We start from the raw sequence: 21,936 nt of genomic DNA, 5'->3' as shown, positions 1-21,936 counted from the left end.
TCCGCAACTAGAGACTCCACAACTAGAAACTCCACAACATGAAACTCCACAACTAGAAACTCCACAACCAGAAACTCCACAACTAGAAACTCCACAACTAGAAACTCCACAACCAGAAACTCTGCAACTAGTGACTCCACAACTAGAAACTCAACAACTAGAAACTCCACAACTACAAGCTCCACAATTAGAGACTCGGCTACAAGAAATTTTATGTCTAGAAAGTTCACAACTATAACTCCACAACTGGAAACTCCACAACTAGAAACTCCACAGCTAGAAATTCCACAACTAGAAACTCCACATCTAGAGACTCCACAACTTGAGACTCCACAACTAGAAACTCCACAACTAGAAACTCCCCAACTGGAAACTCCCAAACTAGAAACTCCGCAACTAGAAACTCCGCAACAGGAGACTCTACTACTAAAAACTCCAAAACTAGAAACTCCACAACTAGAAACTCCACAACTAGAAACATCACAACTAGAAACTCCGCAACTAGAGACTCCACAACTTGAAACTCCTCAACTAGAAACTCCACAACCAGAAACTCAACAACTAGAAACTCTGCAACTAGAAACTCCGCAACTAGAGACTCCACAACTAGAAACTTCACAACTAGAAACTCCACAACTTCAAACTCCACAAATACAGACTCGGCAACTAGAAATTCATTATCTAGAAACTACACAGCTAGAAACTGCAAAACTAGAAACTCAACAACTAGAAACTCAACAACTAGAAACTCCACAACTAAAAACTCCACAACTGGAAACTCCACAACTTGAGACTCCGCAACTTGAAACTCCACAACAATAAACCCCGCTATTAAAAACTCCGCAACTAGAAACTCCACAACTTCAAACTCCACAACATGATACTCCAAAAATGGAAACTCCACAACTAGATACTCCACAACTGGAAACTCCACAACTAGACACTCCACAACTAGAAACTCCACAACTAGAGACTCAGCAACTATGGAACTCCGCAACTAGAAACTCCGCATTTAGAAACTCCGCAACAAGAAATTCCACAGCTAGAAACACCACAACTAGACACTCCGCAACTAGAAACTCCACAACTTGAGACGCCACAACTAGAAACTCCACAACTTGAAACTCCACAACTAGAAACTCCACAACTAAAAACTCTACAACTAGACACTCCTCAACTAGAGAATTCGCAACTAGAAACTCCAAAACTAGAGACGCTGCAACTAGAAACTCTACAACTAGAGACTCCACAACTAGAAACTCCACAACTCGAAACTCCAAAACTCAAAACTCCACAACTTGAAACTCCACAACTAGAAACTCCACAACTTGAGACTCCGCAACTAGAAACTCCACTACTTGAAGTTCCACAACTAGAAACTCCACAACTTGAGACTCCACAACTAGAAACTCCACAACTAGAAACTCCACAACTAGAAACTCCACAATTAGAAACTCCACGACTAGAGACTCCACAACTAGAAACTCCAAAATTAGAAACTCCACAACAACAAACTCTACAAATAGAGACTCGGCAACTAGAAATTCTATGTATAGAAACTCCATTACCAGAAACTGTAAAACTAGAGACTTCAGAACTAGAAACTCAACAACTAGAAACTCAACAACTAGAAACTCAACAACTAGAAACTCCACAACTAAAAACTCCACAACTGGAAACTCCACAACTTGAGACTCCGCAACTTGAAACTCCACAACAATAAACTCCGCTATTAAAAACTCCGCAACTAGAAACTCCACAACTTCAAACTTCACAACATGATACTCCTAAATGGAAACTCCACAACTAGATACTTCACAAATGGAAACTCCACAACTAGATACTCCACAACTGGAAACTCCACAACTAGAAACTCCACAACTAGAAACTCCACAACTAGAAAGTCCACAATTAAAAACTCTGCAACTAGAGACTCCACAACTAGAAACGCCACAACTACAAACTCCACAACTACAAACTCCACAAATAGAGACTCAGCTACAAGAAATTTCAAGTCTAGAAAGTCCACCACTAAAAACTCCACAACTGGAAACTCCACAACTAAAAACTCACCAACTAGAAACTCCACAGCTTGAGACTCCGCAACGTGAAACTCCACAACTAGAGACTCCGCAACTAGAAACTCCACAACTAGGGACTCCACAACTAGAAACTCCACAACTACAAACTCCACAACTCGAAACTCCAATACTAGATACTCCACAACTGGAAACTCGACAACTAGAAACTCCGCATCTAGAGACTCCACAACTTGAAACTCCACAACTAGAGACTCTGCAACTAGAAACTCAACAACTAGAGACTCCGCAACTACAAGCTCCACAAATAGAGACTCGGCTACAAGAAATTTCATGTCTAGAAAGTCCACAAATATAACTACACAACTGGAAACTCCACAACTAGAAACTCCACAACTAGAAACTCCACAACTAGAGACTCCGCAACTAGAAACTCCACAATCAGAGACTCTGCAACTAGAAACTCCGCAGCTAGATACTCCACAAATAGAAACCCTGCAACTACACACTCCGCAGCTAGAAACCACACAACTAGAGACTCCACAACTAGAAACTCCACAACTAGAAACTCCACAACTAGAAACTCCAAAACTTGAAACCTCACGACCTTAAGTTACGCAACTAGAAAGTCCACAGCTAGAGATTCCGACTCTAGAAACTCCACAACTAGAAACTCCACAACTCAAAATTCCACAACTAGAAACTCCACAACTAGAGACTCCACAACTAGACACTCCACAACTAAAAACTCCACAACCAGAGACTCCGCAACTTCACAACTAGAAACTCCACAACTGGAAACTCCACAACTAGATACTCTGCCACTAGAAACTCCACAACTAGAGACTCCACAACTTGAAACTCCACAAATTTAAACTCCAGAACTTGAGACTCCACAACTAGAAACTCCACAACTTGAAACTCCACAGCTTGAGACTCCGCAACTAGAAACTCCACAACTAGGGACTCCAGAACTGGAAACTCCACTACTAGATACTTCACAACTGGAAACTCGGCAACTAGAAACTCCACAACTAGAGACTCCACAAGTGGAAACCCTACAACTAGACACTCCACAACAAAAAACTCCTCAACTAGAAACTCCTAAACTAGAGACTCCACAACTAGAGAATCTACAACTAGAGACTTCAAACTTGAAACCCAAAAACTAGAAACTCCCCAACTAAAAACTCAACAACTAGAAACTCCCCAGCTTGAGATTCCGCAACTTGAAACTCCAACACTAGAAACTCCGCAACTAAAACTCCACAACTAGGGACTCCACAACTAGAAACTCCACAACTAGAAACTCCAAAACTCGAAACTCTACTACTAGATACTCCACAACTGGAAACTCAAAAAACTAGAAACTCCACAACTAGAGACTCCACAACTCGAAACTCCACAACTAGAAACTCCACAACTTCAAACTCCACAAATACAGACTCGGCAACTAGAAATTCATTATCTAGAAACTCCACAACTAGAAATTGCAAAAATAGAGACTTCACAACTAGAAACTCAACAACTAGAAACTCCACAACTAAGAACTCCACAACTGGAAACTCCATCACTTGAGACTCCGCAACTTGAAACTTCACAACTAGAAACTCCACTATTAAAAACTCCGCAAGTAGAAACTCCGCAACTAGAAACTCCACAACCTAAAACTCCACAACTAGATACTCCACAACTGGAAACTCCACAACTAGACACTTCACAACTGGAAACTCCACAACTAGATACTCCACAACTGGAAACTCCACAACTAGAAACTCCACAACTAGAAACTCCACAACTAGAAACTCCACAACCAGAGACTCCGCAACTCCACAACTAATAATTCCACAACTGGAAACTCCACAACTAGATACTCTGCAACTAGAAACTCCACAACTAGAGACTCCACAACTTGAAACTTCACAACATTAGACTCCACAACTTGAGACTCCACAACTAGAAACTCCACAACTTGAAACTCCACAACTAGAAACTCCACAACCAGAAACTCCACAACTAGAAACTCCACAACTAGAAACTCCACAACCAGAAACTCTGCAACTAGTGACTGCACAACTAGAAACTCAACAACTAGAAACTCCACAACTACAAGCTCCACAATTAGAGACTCGGCTACAAGAAATTTTATGTCTAGAAAGTTCACAACTATAACTCCACAACTGGAAACTCCACAACTAGAAACTCCACAGCTAGAAATTCCACAACTAGAAACTCCACATCTAGAGACTCCACAACTTGAGACTCCACAACTAGAAACTCCACAACTAGAAACTCCCCAACTGGAAACTCCCAAACTAGAAACTCCGCAACTAGAAACTCCGCAACAGGAGACTCTACTACTAAAAACTCCAAAACTAGAAACTCCACAACTAGAAACTCCACAACTAGAAACATCACAACTAGAAACTCCGCAACTAGAGACTCCACAACTTGAAACTCCTCAACTAGAAACTCCACAACCAGAAACTCAACAACTAGAAACTCTGCAACTAGAAACTCCGCAACTAGAGACTCCACAACTAGAAACTTCACAACTAGAAACTCCACAACTTCAAACTCCACAAATACAGACTCGGCAACTAGAAATTCATTATCTAGAAACTACACAGCTAGAAACTGCAAAACTAGAAACTCAACAACTAGAAACTCAACAACTAGAAACTCCACAACTAAAAACTCCACAACTGGAAACTCCACAACTTGAGACTCCGCAACTTGAAACTCCACAACAATAAACCCCGCTATTAAAAACTCCGCAACTAGAAACTCCACAACTTCAAACTCCACAACATGATACTCCAAAAATGGAAACTCCACAACTAGATACTCCACAACTGGAAACTCCACAACTAGACACTCCACAACTAGAAACTCCACAACTAGAGACTCAGCAACTATGGAACTCCGCAACTAGAAACTCCGCATTTAGAAACTCCGCAACAAGAAATTCCACAGCTAGAAACACCACAACTAGACACTCCGCAACTAGAAACTCCACAACTTGAGACGCCACAACTAGAAACTCCACAACTTGAAACTCCACAACTAGAAACTCCACAACTAAAAACTCTACAACTAGACACTCCTCAACTAGAGAATTCGCAACTAGAAACTCCAAAACTAGAGACGCTGCAACTAGAAACTCTACAACTAGAGACTCCACAACTAGAAACTCCACAACTCGAAACTCCAAAACTCAAAACTCCACAACTTGAAACTCCACAACTAGAAACTCCACAACTTGAGACTCCGCAACTAGAAACTCCACTACTTGAAGTTCCACAACTAGAAACTCCACAACTTGAGACTCCACAACTAGAAACTCCACAACTAGAAACTCCACAACTAGAAACTCCACAATTAGAAACTCCACGACTAGAGACTCCACAACTAGAAACTCCAAAATTAGAAACTCCACAACAACAAACTCTACAAATAGAGACTCGGCAACTAGAAATTCTATATATAGAAACTCCATTACCAGAAACTGTAAAACTAGAGACTTCAGAACTAGAAACTCAACAACTAGAAACTCAACAACTAGAAACTCAACAACTAGAAACTCCACAACTAAAAACTCCACAACTGGAAACTCCACAACTTGAGACTCCGCAACTTGAAACTCCACAACAATAAACTCCGCTATTAAAAACTCCGCAACTAGAAACTCCACAACTTCAAACTTCACAACATGATACTCCTAAATGGAAACTCCACAACTAGATACTTCACAAATGGAAACTCCACAACTAGATACTCCACAACTGGAAACTCCACAACTAGAAACTCCACAACTAGAAACTCCACAACTAGAAAGTCCACAATTAAAAACTCTGCAACTAGAGACTCCACAACTAGAAACGCCACAACTACAAACTCCACAACTACAAACTCCACAAATAGAGACTCAGCTACAAGAAATTTCAAGTCTAGAAAGTCCACCACTAAAAACTCCACAACTGGAAACTCCACAACTAAAAACTCACCAACTAGAAACTCCACAGCTTGAGACTCCGCAACGTGAAACTCCACAACTAGAGACTCCGCAACTAGAAACTCCACAACTAGGGACTCCACAACTAGAAACTCCACAACTACAAACTCCACAACTCGAAACTCCAATACTAGATACTCCACAACTGGAAACTCGACAACTAGAAACTCCGCATCTAGAGACTCCACAACTTGAAACTCCACAACTAGAGACTCTGCAACTAGAAACTCAACAACTAGAGACTCCGCAACTACAAGCTCCACAAATAGAGACTCGGCTACAAGAAATTTCATGTCTAGAAAGTCCACAAATATAACTACACAACTGGAAACTCCACAACTAGAAACTCCACAACTAGAAACTCCACAACTAGAGACTCCGCAACTAGAAACTCCACAATCAGAGACTCTGCAACTAGAAACTCCGCAGCTAGATACTCCACAAATAGAAACCCTGCAACTACACACTCCGCAGCTAGAAACCACACAACTAGAGACTCCACAACTAGAAACTCCACAACTAGAAACTCCACAACTAGAAACTCCAAAACTTGAAACCTCACGACCTTAAGTTACGCAACTAGAAAGTCCACAGCTAGAGATTCCGACTCTAGAAACTCCACAACTAGAAACTCCACAACTCAAAATTCCACAACTAGAAACTCCACAACTAGAGACTCCACAACTAGACACTCCACAACTAAAAACTCCACAACCAGAGACTCCGCAACTTCACAACTAGAAACTCCACAACTGGAAACTCCACAACTAGATACTCTGCCACTAGAAACTCCACAACTAGAGACTCCACAACTTGAAACTCCACAAATTTAAACTCCAGAACTTGAGACTCCACAACTAGAAACTCCACAACTTGAAACTCCACAGCTTGAGACTCCGCAACTAGAAACTCCACAACTAGGGACTCCAGAACTGGAAACTCCACTACTAGATACTTCACAACTGGAAACTCGGCAACTAGAAACTCCACAACTAGAGACTCCACAACTGGAAACCCTACAACTAGACACTCCACAACAAAAAACTCCTCAACTAGAAACTCCTAAACTAGAGACTCCACAACTAGAGAATCTACAACTAGAGACTTCAAACTTGAAACCCAACAACTGGAAACTCCCCAACTAAAAACTCAACAACTAGAAACTCCCCAGCTTGAGATTCCGCAACTTGAAACTCCAACACTAGAAACTCCGCAACTAAAACTCCACAACTAGGGACTCCACAACTAGAAACTCCACAACTAGAAACTCCAAAACTCGAAACTCTACTACTTGAAACTCCACAACTAGAAACTCCACAACTTGAGACTCCGCAACTAGAAACTCCACTACTTGAAGTTCCACAACTAGAAACTCCACAACTTGAGACTCCACAACTAGAAACTCCACAACTAGAAACTCCACAACTAGAAACTCCACAATTAGAAACTCCACGACTAGAGACTCCACAACTAGAAACTCCAAAATTAGAAACTCCACAACAACAAACTCCACAAATAGAGACTCGGCAACTAGAAATTCCATATATAGAAACTCCATTACCAGAAACTGTAAAACTAGAGACTTCACAACTAGAAACTCAACAACTAGAAACTCAACAACTAGAAACTCAACAACTAGAAACTCCACAACTAAAAACTCCACAACTGGAAACTCCACAACTTGAGACTCCGCAACTTGAAACTCCACAACAATAAACTCCGCTATTAAAAACTCCGCAACTAGAAACTCCACAACTTCAAACTTCACAACATGATACTCCTAAATGGAAACTCCACAACTAGATACTTCACAAATGGAAACTCCACAACTAGATACTCCACAACTGGAAACTCCACAACTAGAAACTCCACAACTAGAAACTCCACAACTAGAAAGTCCACAATTAAAAACTCTGCAACTAGAGACTCCACAACTAGAAACGCCACAACTACAAACTCCACAACTACAAACTCCACAAATAGAGACTCAGCTACAAGAAATTTCAAGTCTAGAAAGTCCACCACTAAAAACTCCACAACTGGAAACTCCACAACTAAAAACTCACCAACTAGAAACTCCACAGCTTGAGACTCCGCAACGTGAAACTCCACAACTAGAGACTCCGCAACTAGAAACTCCACAACTAGGGACTCCACAACTAGAAACTCCACAACTACAAACTCCACAACTCGAAACTCCAATACTAGATACTCCACAACTGGAAACTCGACAACTAGAAACTCCACATCTAGAGACTCCACAACTTGAAACTCCACAACTAGAGACTCTGCAACTAGAAACTCAACAACTAGAGACTCCGCAACTACAAGCTCCACAAATAGAGACTCGGCTACAAGAAATTTCATGTCTAGAAAGTCCACAAATATAACTACACAACTGGAAACTCCACAACTAGAAACTCCACAACTAGAAACTCCACAACTAGAGACTCCGCAACTAGAAACTCCACAATCAGAGACTCTGCAACTAGAAACTCCGCAGCTAGATACTCCACAAATAGAAACCCTGCAACTACACACTCCGCAGCTAGAAACCACACAACTAGAGACTCCACAACTAGAAACTCCACAACTAGAAACTCCACAACTAGAAACTCCAAAACTTGAAACCTCACGACCTTAAGTTACGCAACTAGAAAGTCCACAGCTAGAGATTCCGACTCTAGAAACTCCACAACTAGAAACACCACAACTCAAAATTCCACAACTAGAAACTCCACAACTAGAGACTCCACAACTAGACACTCCACAACTAAAAACTCCACAACCAGAGACTCCGCAACTTCACAACTAGAAACTCCACAACTGGAAACTCCACAACTAGATACTCTGCCACTAGAAACTCCACAACTAGAGACTCCACAACTTGAAACTCCACAAATTTAAACTCCAGAACTTGAGACTCCACAACTAGAAACTCCACAACTTGAAACTCCACAGCTTGAGACTCCGCAACTAGAAACTCCACAACTAGGGACTCCAGAACTGGAAACTCCACTACTAGATACTTCACAACTGGAAACTCGGCAACTAGAAACTCCACAACTAGAGACTCCACAAGTGGAAACCCTACAACTAGACACTCCACAACAAAAAACTCCTCAACTAGAAACTCCTAAACTAGAGACTCCACAACTAGAGAATCTACAACTAGAGACTTCAAACTTGAAACCCAAAAACTAGAAACTCCCCAACTAAAAACTCAACAACTAGAAACTCCCCAGCTTGAGATTCCGCAACTTGAAACTCCAACACTAGAAACTCCGCAACTAAAACTCCACAACTAGGGACTCCACAACTAGAAACTCCACAACTAGAAACTCCAAAACTCGAAACTCTACTACTAGATACTCCACAACTGGAAACTCAAAAAACTAGAAACTCCACAACTAGAGACTCCACAACTCGAAACTCCACAACTAGAAACTCCACAACTTCAAACTCCACAAATACAGACTCGGCAACTAGAAATTCATTATCTAGAAACTCCACAACTAGAAATTGCAAAAATAGAGACTTCACAACTAGAAACTCAACAACTAGAAACTCCACAACTAAGAACTCCACAACTGGAAACTCCATCACTTGAGACTCCGCAACTTGAAACTTCACAACTAGAAACTCCACTATTAAAAACTCCGCAAGTAGAAACTCCGCAACTAGAAACTCCACAACCTAAAACTCCACAACTAGATACTCCACAACTGGAAACTCCACAACTAGACACTTCACAACTGGAAACTCCACAACTAGATACTCCACAACTGGAAACTCCACAACTAGAAACTCCACAACTAGAAACTCCACAACTAGAAACTCCACAACCAGAGACTCCGCAACTCCACAACTAATAATTCCACAACTGGAAACTCCACAACTAGATACTCTGCAACTAGAAACTCCACAACTAGAGACTCCACAACTTGAAACTTCACAACATTAGACTCCACAACTTGAGACTCCACAACTAGAAACTCCACAACTTGAAACTCCACAACTAGAAACTCCACAACCAGAAACTCCACAACTAGAAACTCCACAACTAGAAACTCCACAACCAGAAACTCTGCAACTAGTGACTGCACAACTAGAAACTCAACAACTAGAAACTCCACAACTACAAGCTCCACAATTAGAGACTCGGCTACAAGAAATTTTATGTCTAGAAAGTTCACAACTATAACTCCACAACTGGAAACTCCACAACTAGAAACTCCACAGCTAGAAATTACACAACTAGAAACTCCACATCTAGAGACTCCACAACTTGAGACTCCACAACTAGAAACTCCACAACTAGAAACTCCCCAACTGGAAACTCCCAAACTAGAAACTCCGCAACTAGAAACTCCGCAACAGGAGACTCTACTACTAGAAACTCCAAAACTAAAAACTCCACAACTAGAAACTCCACAACTAGAAACATCACAACAAGAAACTCCGCAACTAGAGACTCCACAACTAGAGACTCCACAACTAGAAACTCTACAACTTGAAACTCCTCAACTAGAAACTCCACAACCAGAAACTCATCAACTAGAAACTCTGCAACTAGAAACTCCGCAACTAGAGACTCCACAACTAGAAACTTCACAACTAGAAACTCCACAACTTCAAACTCCACAAATACAGACTCGGCAACTAGAAATTCATTATCTAGAAACTACACAGCTAGAAACTGCAAAACTAGAAACTCAACAACTAGAAACTCAACAACTAGAAACTCCACAACTAAAAACTTCACAACTGGAAACTCCACAACTTGAGACTCCGCAACTTGAAACTCCACAACAATAAACCCCGCTATTAAAAACTCCGCAACTAGAAACTCCACAACTTCAAACTCCACAACATGATACTCCAAAAATGGAAACTCCACAACTAGATACTCCACAACTGGAAACTCCACAACTAGAAACTCCACAACTACAAACTCCACAACTAGAAACTCCACAACTAGAAACTTCACAATTAGAAACTCTGCAACTAGAGACTCCACAACTAGAAACGCCACAACTGGAAACTCCACAACTAGAAACTCCACAACTAGAAACTCCACAACTAGAGATTCCGCAACTAGAAACTCCACAACCAGAGACTCCGCAACTAGAAACTCCGCAGCTAAAAACTCCACAAATAGAAACTCCACAACTAGAAACTTCGCAGCTAGAAACTACACAACTAGAGACTCCACAACTACAAGCTCCACAATTAGAGACTCGGCTACAAGAAACTTTATGTCTAGAAAGTCCACAACTATAACTTCACAACTGGAAACTCCACAACTAGAAATTCCACAACTAGAAAGTCCACATCTAGAGACTCCACAACTTGAAACTCCACAACTAGAGACTCTGCAACTAGAAACTCCACAACTGGAAACTCCTCAACTAGAAACTCCGCAACTAGAAACTCCGCAACAGGAGACTCTACTACTAGAAACTCCAAAACTAGAAACTCCACAACTAGAAACTTCACAACTAGAAGCTCCGCAACTAGAGACTCCACAACTGGAGACTCCACAACTAGAAATTCTACAACTTGAAACTCCTCAACTAGAAACTCCACAACCAGAAACTCCACAACTAGAAACTCTGCAACTAGAAACTCCGCAACTAGAGACTCCACAACTAGAAACTTCACAACTAGAAACTCCACAACTTCAAACTCCACAAATACAGACTCGGCAACTTGAAATTCATTATCTAGAAACTCCACAGCTAGAAACTGCAAAACTAGAAACTCAACAACTAGAAACTCCCCAACTAAAAACTCCACAACTGGAAACTCCAAAACTTGAGACTCCGCAACTTGAAACTCCACAACAATAAACTCCGCTATTAAAAACTCCGCAACTAGAAACTCCACAACTTCAAACTCCACAACATGATCCCCAAAAATGGAAACTCCACAACTAGATACTTCACAAATGGAAACTCCACAACTAGATACTCCACAACTGGAAACTCCACAACTAGAAACTCCACAACTAGAAACTCCACAACTAGAAACTCCACAACTAGAAACTCCACAATTAGAAACTCTGCAACTAGAGACTCCACAACTAGAAACGCCACAACTAGAAACTCCACAACTACAAACTCCACAAAAAGAGACTCAGCTACAAGAAATTTCATGTCTAGAAAGTCCACCACTAAAAACTCCACAACTGGAAACTCCACAACTAGAAACTCCACAACTAAAAACTCCACAACTAGAGATTCCGCAACTACAAACTCCACAACCAGAGACTCCGCAACTTGAAACTCCGCAGCTAGAAACTCCACAAATAGAAACTCCACAACTAGAAACTCCGCAGCTAGAAACTACACAACTAGAGACTCCACAACTAGAAACTCCACAACTAAAAATTCCACAACTAGAAACTCCACAACTTGAAACCTCACAACCTTAAATTACGCAACTAGAAATCCACAGCTAGAGATTCCGCAACTAGAAACTCCACAACTAGAGAATCTACAACTAGAGACTTCAAACTAGAAACTCAACAACTGGAAACTCCACAACTAAAAACTCAACAACTAGAAACTCCACAGCTTGAGACTCCGCAACGTGAAACTCCACAACTAGAGACTCCGCAACTAGAAACTCCACAACTAGGGACTCCACAACTAGAAACTCCACAACTACAAACTCCACAACTCGAAACTCCAATACTAGATACTCCACAACTGGAAACTCGACAACTAGAAACTCCACATCTAGAGACTCCACAAGTTGAAACTCCACAACTAGAGACTCTGCAACTAGAAACTCAACAACTAGAGACTCCGCAACTCAACAACTAAAAACTCCACAACTGGAAAATCCACAACTAGATACTTCAGAACTAGAAAATCTACAACTAGAAACTCCGCAACATTAGACTCCACAACTTGAAACTCCACAAGTTTAAACTCCACAACTTGAGACTGCACAAATATAAACTCCACAACTAGAAACTCCACAACTAGAAACTCCCCAACTAGAAACTCCGCAACTAGAAACTCCGCAACAGGAGACTCTACAACTAGAAACTCCACAACTAGAAACTCCAAAACAGGAAACTCCGCAACTAGAAACTTCACAACTAGAAATTCCGCAACTAGAGACTCCACAACTAGAAACTCCACAACTTGAAACTCCTCAACTAGAAACTCCAACACCAGAAACTCCACAACTAGAAACTCTGTAACTAGAAACTCCGCAACTACAGACTCCACAACTAGAAACTCCACAACTAGAAACTCCACAACCTCAAACTCCACAAATACAGACTCGGCAACTAGAAATTCATTATCTAGAAACTCCACAACTAAAAACTGCAAAACTAGAGACTTCACAACTAGAAACCTAACAACTTGAAACTCCACAACTAAAAACTCCACAACTGGACACTCCATCACTTGAGACTCCGCAACTTGAAACTTCAAGACTAGAAACTCCGCTATTAAAAACTCTGCAACTAGAATCTCCGCAACTAGAAACTCCACAACTTAAAACTCCACAACTAGATACTCCACAACTGGAAACTCCACAACTAAATACTTCATAACTGGAAACTCCACAACTAGATACTCCACAACCAGACTCCGCAACTCCACAACTAGAAACTCCACAACCAGAAACTCAACAACTAGAAACTCTGCAACTAGAAACTCCGCAACTAGAGACTCCACAACTAGAAACTTCACAACTAGAAACTCCACAACTTCAAACTCCACAAATACAGACTCGGCAACTAGAAATTCATTATCTAGAAACTACACAGCTAGAAACTGCAAAACTAGAAACTCAACAACTAGAAACTCAACAACTAGAAACTCCACAACTAAAAACTCCACAACTGGAAACTCCACAACTTGAGACTCCGCAACTTGAAACTCCACAACAATAAACCCCGCTATTAAAAACTCCGCAACTAGAAACTCCACAACTTCAAACTCCACAACATGATACTCCAAAAATGGAAACTCCACAACTAGATACTCCACAACTGGAAACTCCACAACTAGAAACTCCACAACTAGAAACTCCACAACTAGAAACTTCACAATTAGAAACTCTGCAACTAGAGACTCCACAACTAGAAACGCCACAACTGGAAACTCCACAACTAGAAACTCCACAACTAGAAACTCCACAACTAGAGATTCCGCAACTAGAAACTCCACAACCAGAGACTCCGCAACTACAAACTCCGCAGCTAAAAACTCCATAAATAGAAACTCCGCAACTAGAAACTTCGCAGCTAGAAACTACACAACTAGAGACTCCACAACTACAAGCTCCACAATTAGAGACTCGGCTACAAGAAACTTTATGTCTAGAAAGTCCACAACTATAACTCCACAACTCGAAACCCCACCACTAGAAACTCCACAACTAGAAATTCCACAACAAGAAAGTCCACATCTAGAGACTCCACAACTTGAAACTCCACAACTAGAGACTCTGCAACTAGAAACTCCACAACTGGAAACTCCTCAACTAGAAACTCCGCAACTAGGAACTCCGCAACAGGAGACTCTGCAACTAGAAACTCCGCAACTAGAGACTCCACAACTAGAAACTTCACAACTAGAAACTCCACAACTTCAAACTCCACAAATACAGACTCGGCAACTTGAAATTCATTATCTGGAAACTCCACAGCTAGAAACTGCAAAACTAGAAACTCAACAACTAGAAACTCAACAACTAGAAACTCCCCAACTAAACACTCCACAACTGGAAACTCCACAACTTGAGACTCCGCAACTTGAAACTCCACAATCATAAACTCCGCTATTAAAAACTCCGCAACTTGAAACTCCACAATCATAAACTCCGCTATTAAAAACTCCGCAACTAGAAACTCCACAACTTCAAACTCCACAACATGATCCCCAAAAATGGAAACTCCACAACTAGATACTTCACAAATGGAAACTCCACAACTAGATACTCCCCAACTGGAAACTCCACAACTAGAAACTCCACAACTAGAAACTCCACAACTAGAAACTCCACAACTAGAAACTCCACAATTAGAAACTCTGCAACTAGAGACTCCACAACTAGAAACGCCACAACTAGAAACTCCACAACTACAAACTCCACAAAAAGAGACTCAGCTACAAGAAATTTTATGTCTAGAAAGTCCACCACTAAAAACTCCACAACTGGAAACTCCACAACTAGAAACTCCACAACTAGAAACTCCACAACTAGAGATTGCGCAACTACAAACTCCACAACCAGAGACTCCGCAACTTGAAACTCCGCAGCTAGAAACTCCACAAATAGAAACTCCACAACTAGAAACTCCGCAGCTAGAAACTACACAACTAGAGACTCCACAACTAGAAACTCCACAACTAAAAATTCCACAACTAGAAACTCCACAACTTGAAACCTCACAACCTTAAATTACGCAACTAGAAAATCCACAGCTAGAGATTCCGCAACAAGAAACTCCACAACTAGAGAATCTACAACTAGAGACTTCAAACTAGAAACTCAACAACTGGAAACTCCACAACTAAAAACTCAACAACTAGAAACTCCACAGCTTGAGACTCCGCAACGTGAAACTCCACAACTAGAGACTCCGCAACTAGAAACTCCACAACTAGGGACTCCACAACTAGAAACTCCACAACTACAAACTCCACAACTCGAAACTCCAATACTAGATACTCCACAACTGGAAACTCGACAACTAGAAACTCCACATCTAGAGACTCCACAACTTGAAACTCCACAACTAGAGACTCTGCAACTAGAAACTCAACAACTAGAGACTCCGCAACTCAACAACTAGAAACTCCACAACTGGAAAATCCACAACTAGATACTTCAGAACTAGAAAATCTACAACTAGAAACTCCGCAACATTAGACTCCACAACTTGAAACTCCACAAGTTTAAACTCCACAACTTGAGACTGCACAAATATAAACTCCACAACTAGAAACTCCACAACTAAAAACTCCCCAACTAGAAACTCCGCAACTAGAAACTCCGCAACAGGAGACTCTACAACTAGAAACTCCACAACTAGAAACTCCAAAACAGGAAACTCCGCAACTAGAAACTTCACAACTAGAAATTCCGCAACTAGAGACTCCACAACTAGAAACTCCACAACTTGAAACTCCTCAACTAGAAACTCCACAACCAGAAACTCCACAACTAGAAACTCTGCAACTAGAAACTCCGCAACTAGAGACTCCACAACTAGAAACTCCACAACTAGAAACTCCACAACTTCAAACTCCACAAATACAGACTCGGCAACTAGAAATTCCATATCTAGAAATTCCACAACTAGAAACTGCAAAACTAGAGACTTCACAACTAGAAACTCAACAACTAGAAACTCCACAACTAAAAACTCCACAACTGGAAACTCCACAACTTGAGACTCCGCAACTTGAAACTTCACAACTAGAAACTCCGCTATTAAAAACGCCGCAACTAGAAACTCCGCAACTAGAAACTCCACAACTAGATACTCCACAACTGGAAACTCCACAACTAGATACTTCACAACTCGAAACTCCACAACTAGATACTCAACAACTGAAAACTCCACAACTAGAAACTCCACAACTAGAGACTCCACAACTCGAAACTCCACAACTAGAAACTCCACAACTAGAAACTCCACAACCAGAGACTCCGCAACTCCACAACTAGAAACTCCACAACTGGAAACTGCACAACTAGATACTCTGAAACAATAAACTCCACAACTAGAGACTCCATAACTTGAAACTCCACAACTTGAAACTCCACAGCTAGAAACTCCACAACTAGAGACTCCGCAATTCCACAACTAAAAACTCCACAACTTGAAACTCCACAACTAGAGACTCCGCCATTCCACAACTAGAAACTCCACAACTGGAAACTCCACAACTAGATACTCCGCAACTAGAGACTCCACAACTTAAAACTCCACAACTAGAAACTCCACAACTAGAAACTCTGCTACTAGAAACTCCACAACTACAAACTCCACAAATAGAGACTCAACTACAAGAAATTTCGTGTCTAGAAAGGCCACCACTAAAAACTTCACAACTGGAAACTCCACAACTAGAAACTCCACAACTAGAAACTCCACAACGAGAGATTCCGCAACTAGAAACTCCACAACCAGAGACTCCGCAACTAGAAACTCCGCAGCTAGAAACTCCACAAATAGAAACTCCGCAACTAGAAACTCCGCAGCTAGAAACTACACAACTAGAGACTCCACAACTAGAAACTCCACAACTAAAAATTCTACAACTAGAAACTCCACAACTTGAAACCTCACAACCTTAAATTACGCAATTAGAAAATCCACAGCTAGAGATTCCGCAACTAGAAACTCCACAACTAGAGAATCTACAACTAGAGACTTCAAACTAGAAATTCAACAACTGGAAACTCCACAACTAAAAACTCAACAACTAGAAACCCCACAGCTTGAGACTCCGCAACGTGAAACTCCACAACTAGATACTCCGCAACTAGAAACTCCACAACAAGGGACTCCACAACTAGAAACTCCAAAACTACAAACTCCACAACTCGAAACTCCAATACTAGATACTCCACAACTGGAAACTCGACAACTAGAAACTCCACAACTAGAGACTCCACAACTTGAAACTCCACAACTAGAGACTCTGCAACTAGAAACTCAACAACTAGAGACTCCGCAACTACAAGCTCCACAAATAGAGACTCGGCTACAAGAAATTTCATGTCTAGAAAGTCCACAAATATAACTCCACAACTGGAAACTCGAAACTAGAAACTCCACAACTAGAAACTCCACAACTAGAGACTCCGCAACTAGAAACTCCACAATCAGAGACTCTGCAACTAGAAACTCCGCAGATAGATACTCCACAAATAGAAAAGCCGCAACTAGAAACTCCGCAGCTAGAAACCACACAACTAGAGACTGCACAACTAGAAACTCCACAACTAGAAACTCCACAACTAGAAACTCCACAACCACAGACTCCGCAACTTCACAACTAGAAACTCCACAACTGGAAACTCCACAACTAGATACTCTGCAACTAGAAACTCCACAACTAGAGACTCCACAACTTTAAACTCCACAACTTTAAACTCCAGAACTTGAGACTCAACAACTAGAAACTCCACAACTTGAAACTCCACAGCTTGAGACTCCGCAACTAGAAACTCCACAACAAGGGACTCCACAACTGGAAACTCCACTACTAGATACTTCACAACTGGAAACTCGGCAACTAGAAACTCCACAACTAGAGACTCCACAACTTGAAGCTCCACAACTAGAGACTCTGCAACTAGAAACTCCGCAACTAGAAACTCCGCAACAGGAGACTCTACTACTAAAAACTCCAAAACTAGAAACTCCACAACTAGAAACTCCACAACTAGAAACATCACAACTAGAAACTCCGCAACTAGAGACTCCACAACTTGAAACTCCTCAACTAGAAACTCCACAACCAGAAACTCAACAACTAGAAACTCTGCAACTAGAAACTCCGCAACTAGAGACTCCACAACTAGAAACTTCACAACTAGAAACTCCACAACTTCAAACTCCACAAATACAGACTCGGCAACTAGAAATTCATTATCTAGAAACTACACAGCTAGAAACTGCAAAACTAGAAACTCAACAACTAGAAACTCAACAACTAGAAACTCCACAACTAAAACTCCACAACTGGAAACTCCACAACTTGAGACTCCGCAACTTGAAACTCCACAACAATAAACCCCGCTATTAAAAACTCCGCAACTAGAAACTCCACAACTTCAAACTCCACAACATGATACTCCAAAAATGGAAACTCCACAACTAGATACTCCACAACTGGAAACTCCACAACTAGACACTCCACAACTAGAAACTCCACAACTAGAGACTCAGCAACTATGGAACTCCGCAACTAGAAACTCCGCATTTAGAAACTCCGCAACAAGAAATTCCACAGCTAGAAACACCACAACTAGACACTCCGCAACTAGAAACTCCACAACTTGAGACGCCACAACTAGAAACTCCACAACTTGAAACTCCACAACTAGAAACTCCACAACTAAAAACTCTACAACTAGACACTCCTCAACTAGAGAATTCGCAACTAGAAACTCCAAAACTAGAGACGCTGCAACTAGAAACTCTACAACTAGAGACTCCACAACTAGAAACTCCACAACTCGAAACTCCACAACTCAAAACTCCACAACTTGAAACTCCACAACTAGAAACTCCACAACTTGAGACTCCGCAACTAGAAACTCCACTACTTGAAGTTCCACAACTAGAAACTCCACAACTTGAGACTCCACAACTAGAAACTCCACAACTAGAAACTCCACAACTAGAAACTCCACAATTAGAAACTCCACGACTAGAGACTCCACAACTAGAAACTCCAAAATTAGAAACTCCACAACAACAAACTCCACAAATAGAGACTCGGCAACTAGAAATTTCATATATAGAAACTCCATTACCAGAAACTGTAAAACTAGAGACTTGACAACTAGAAACTCAACAACTAGAAACTCAACAACTAGAAACTCAACAACTAGAAACTCCACAACTAAAAACTCCACAACTGGAAACTCCACAACTTGAGACTCCGCAACTTGAAACTCCACAACAATAAACTCCGCTATTAAAAACTCCGCAACTAGAAACTCCACAACTTCAAACTTCACAACATGATACTCCTAAATGGAAACTCCACAACTAGATACTTCACAAATGGAAACTCCACAACTAGATACTCCACAACTGGAAACTCCACAACTAGAAACTCCACAACTAGAAACTCCACAACTAGAAAGTCCACAATTAAAAACTCTGCAACTAGAGACTCCACAACTAGAAACGCCACAACTACAAACTCCACAACTACAAACTCCACAAATAGAGACTCAGCTACAAGAAATTTCAAGTCTAGAAAGTCCACCACTAAAAACTCCACAACTGGAAACTCCACAACTAAAAACTCACCAACTAGAAACTCCACAGCTTGAGACTCCGCAACGTGAAACTCCACAACTAGAGACTCCGCAACTAGAAACTCCACAACTAGGGACTCCACAACTAGAAACTCCACAACTACAAACTCCACAACTCGAAACTCCAATACTAGATACTCCACAACTGGAAACTCGACAACTAGAAACTCCACATCTAGAGACTCCACAACTTGAAACTCCACAACTGGAGACTCTGCAACTAGAAACTCAACAACTAGAGACTCCGCAACTACAAGCTCCACAAATAGAGACTCGGCTACAAGAAATTTCATGTCTAGAAAGTCCACAAATATAACTACACAACTGGAAACTCCACAACTAGAAACTCCACAACTAGAAACTCCACAACTAGAGACTCCGCAACTAGAAACTCCACAATCAGAGACTCTGCAACTAGAAACTCCGCAGCTAGATACTCCACAAATAGAAACCCTGCAACTACACACTCCGCAGCTAGAAACCACACAACTAGAGACTCCACAACTAGAAACTCCACAACTAGAAACTCCACAACTAGAAACTCCAAAACTTGAAACCTCACGACCTTAAGTTACGCAACTAGAAAGTCCACAGCTAGAGATTCCGACTCTAGAAACTCCACAACTAGAATTTCCACAACTCAAAATTCCACAACTAGAAACTCCACAACTAGAGACTCCACAACTAGACACTCCACAACTAAAAACTCCACAACCAGAGACTCCGCAACTTCACAACTAGAAACTCCACAACTGGAAACTCCACAACTTAGATACTCTGCCACTAGAAACTCCACAACTAGAGACTCCACAACTTGAAACTCCACAAATTTAAACTCCAGAACTTGAGACTCCACAACTAGAAACTCCACAACTTGAAACTCCACAGCTTGAGACTCCGCAACTAGAAACTCCACAACTAGGGACTCCAGAACTGGAAACTCCACTACTAGATACTTCACAACTGGAAACTCGGCAACTAGAAACTCCACAACAAGAGACTCCACAACTGGAAACCCTACAACTAGACACTCCACAACAAAAAACTCCTCAACTAGAAACTCCTAAACTAGAGACTCCACAACTAGAGAATCTACAACTAGAGACTTCAAACTTGAAACCCAACAACTAGAAACTCCCCAACTAAAAACTCAACAACTAGAAACTCCCCAGCTTGAGATTCCGCAACTTGAAACTCCAACACTAGAAACTCCGCAACTAAAACTCCACAACTAGGGACTCCACAACTAGAAACTCCACAACTAGAAACTCCAAAACTCGAAACTCTACTACTAGATACTCCACAACTGGAAACTCAAAAAACTAGAAACTCCACAACTAGAGACTCCACAACTCGAAACTCCACAACTAGAAACTCCACAACTTCAAACTCCACAAATACAGACTCGGCAACTAGAAATTCATTATCTAGAAACTCCACAACTAGAAATTGCAAAAATAGAGACTTCACAACTAGAAACTCAACAACTAGAAACTCCACAACTAAGAACTCCACAACTGGAAACTCCATCACTTGAGACTCCGCAACTTGAAACTTCACAACTAGAAACTCCACTATTAAAAACTCCGCAAGTAGAAACTCCGCAACTAGAAACTCCACAACCTAAAACTCCACAACTAGATACTCCACAACTGGAAACTCCACAACTAGACACTTCACAACTGGAAACTCCACAACTAGATACTCCACAACTGGAAACTCCACAACTAGAAACTCCACAACTAGAAACTCCACAACTAGAAACTCCACAACCAGAGACTCCGCAACTCCACAACTAATAATTCCACAACTGGAAACTCCACAACTAGATACTCTGCACCT

This window comes from Rhipicephalus microplus, chromosome 8 (genome assembly GCF_043290135.1).
Source record: "Rhipicephalus microplus isolate Deutch F79 chromosome 8, USDA_Rmic, whole genome shotgun sequence".
Lineage (NCBI taxonomy): Eukaryota > Metazoa > Arthropoda > Arachnida > Ixodida > Ixodidae > Rhipicephalus > Rhipicephalus microplus.
The sequence above is the reverse complement of the archived record's forward strand: the minus strand, read 5'-3'. Positions refer to the sequence as shown.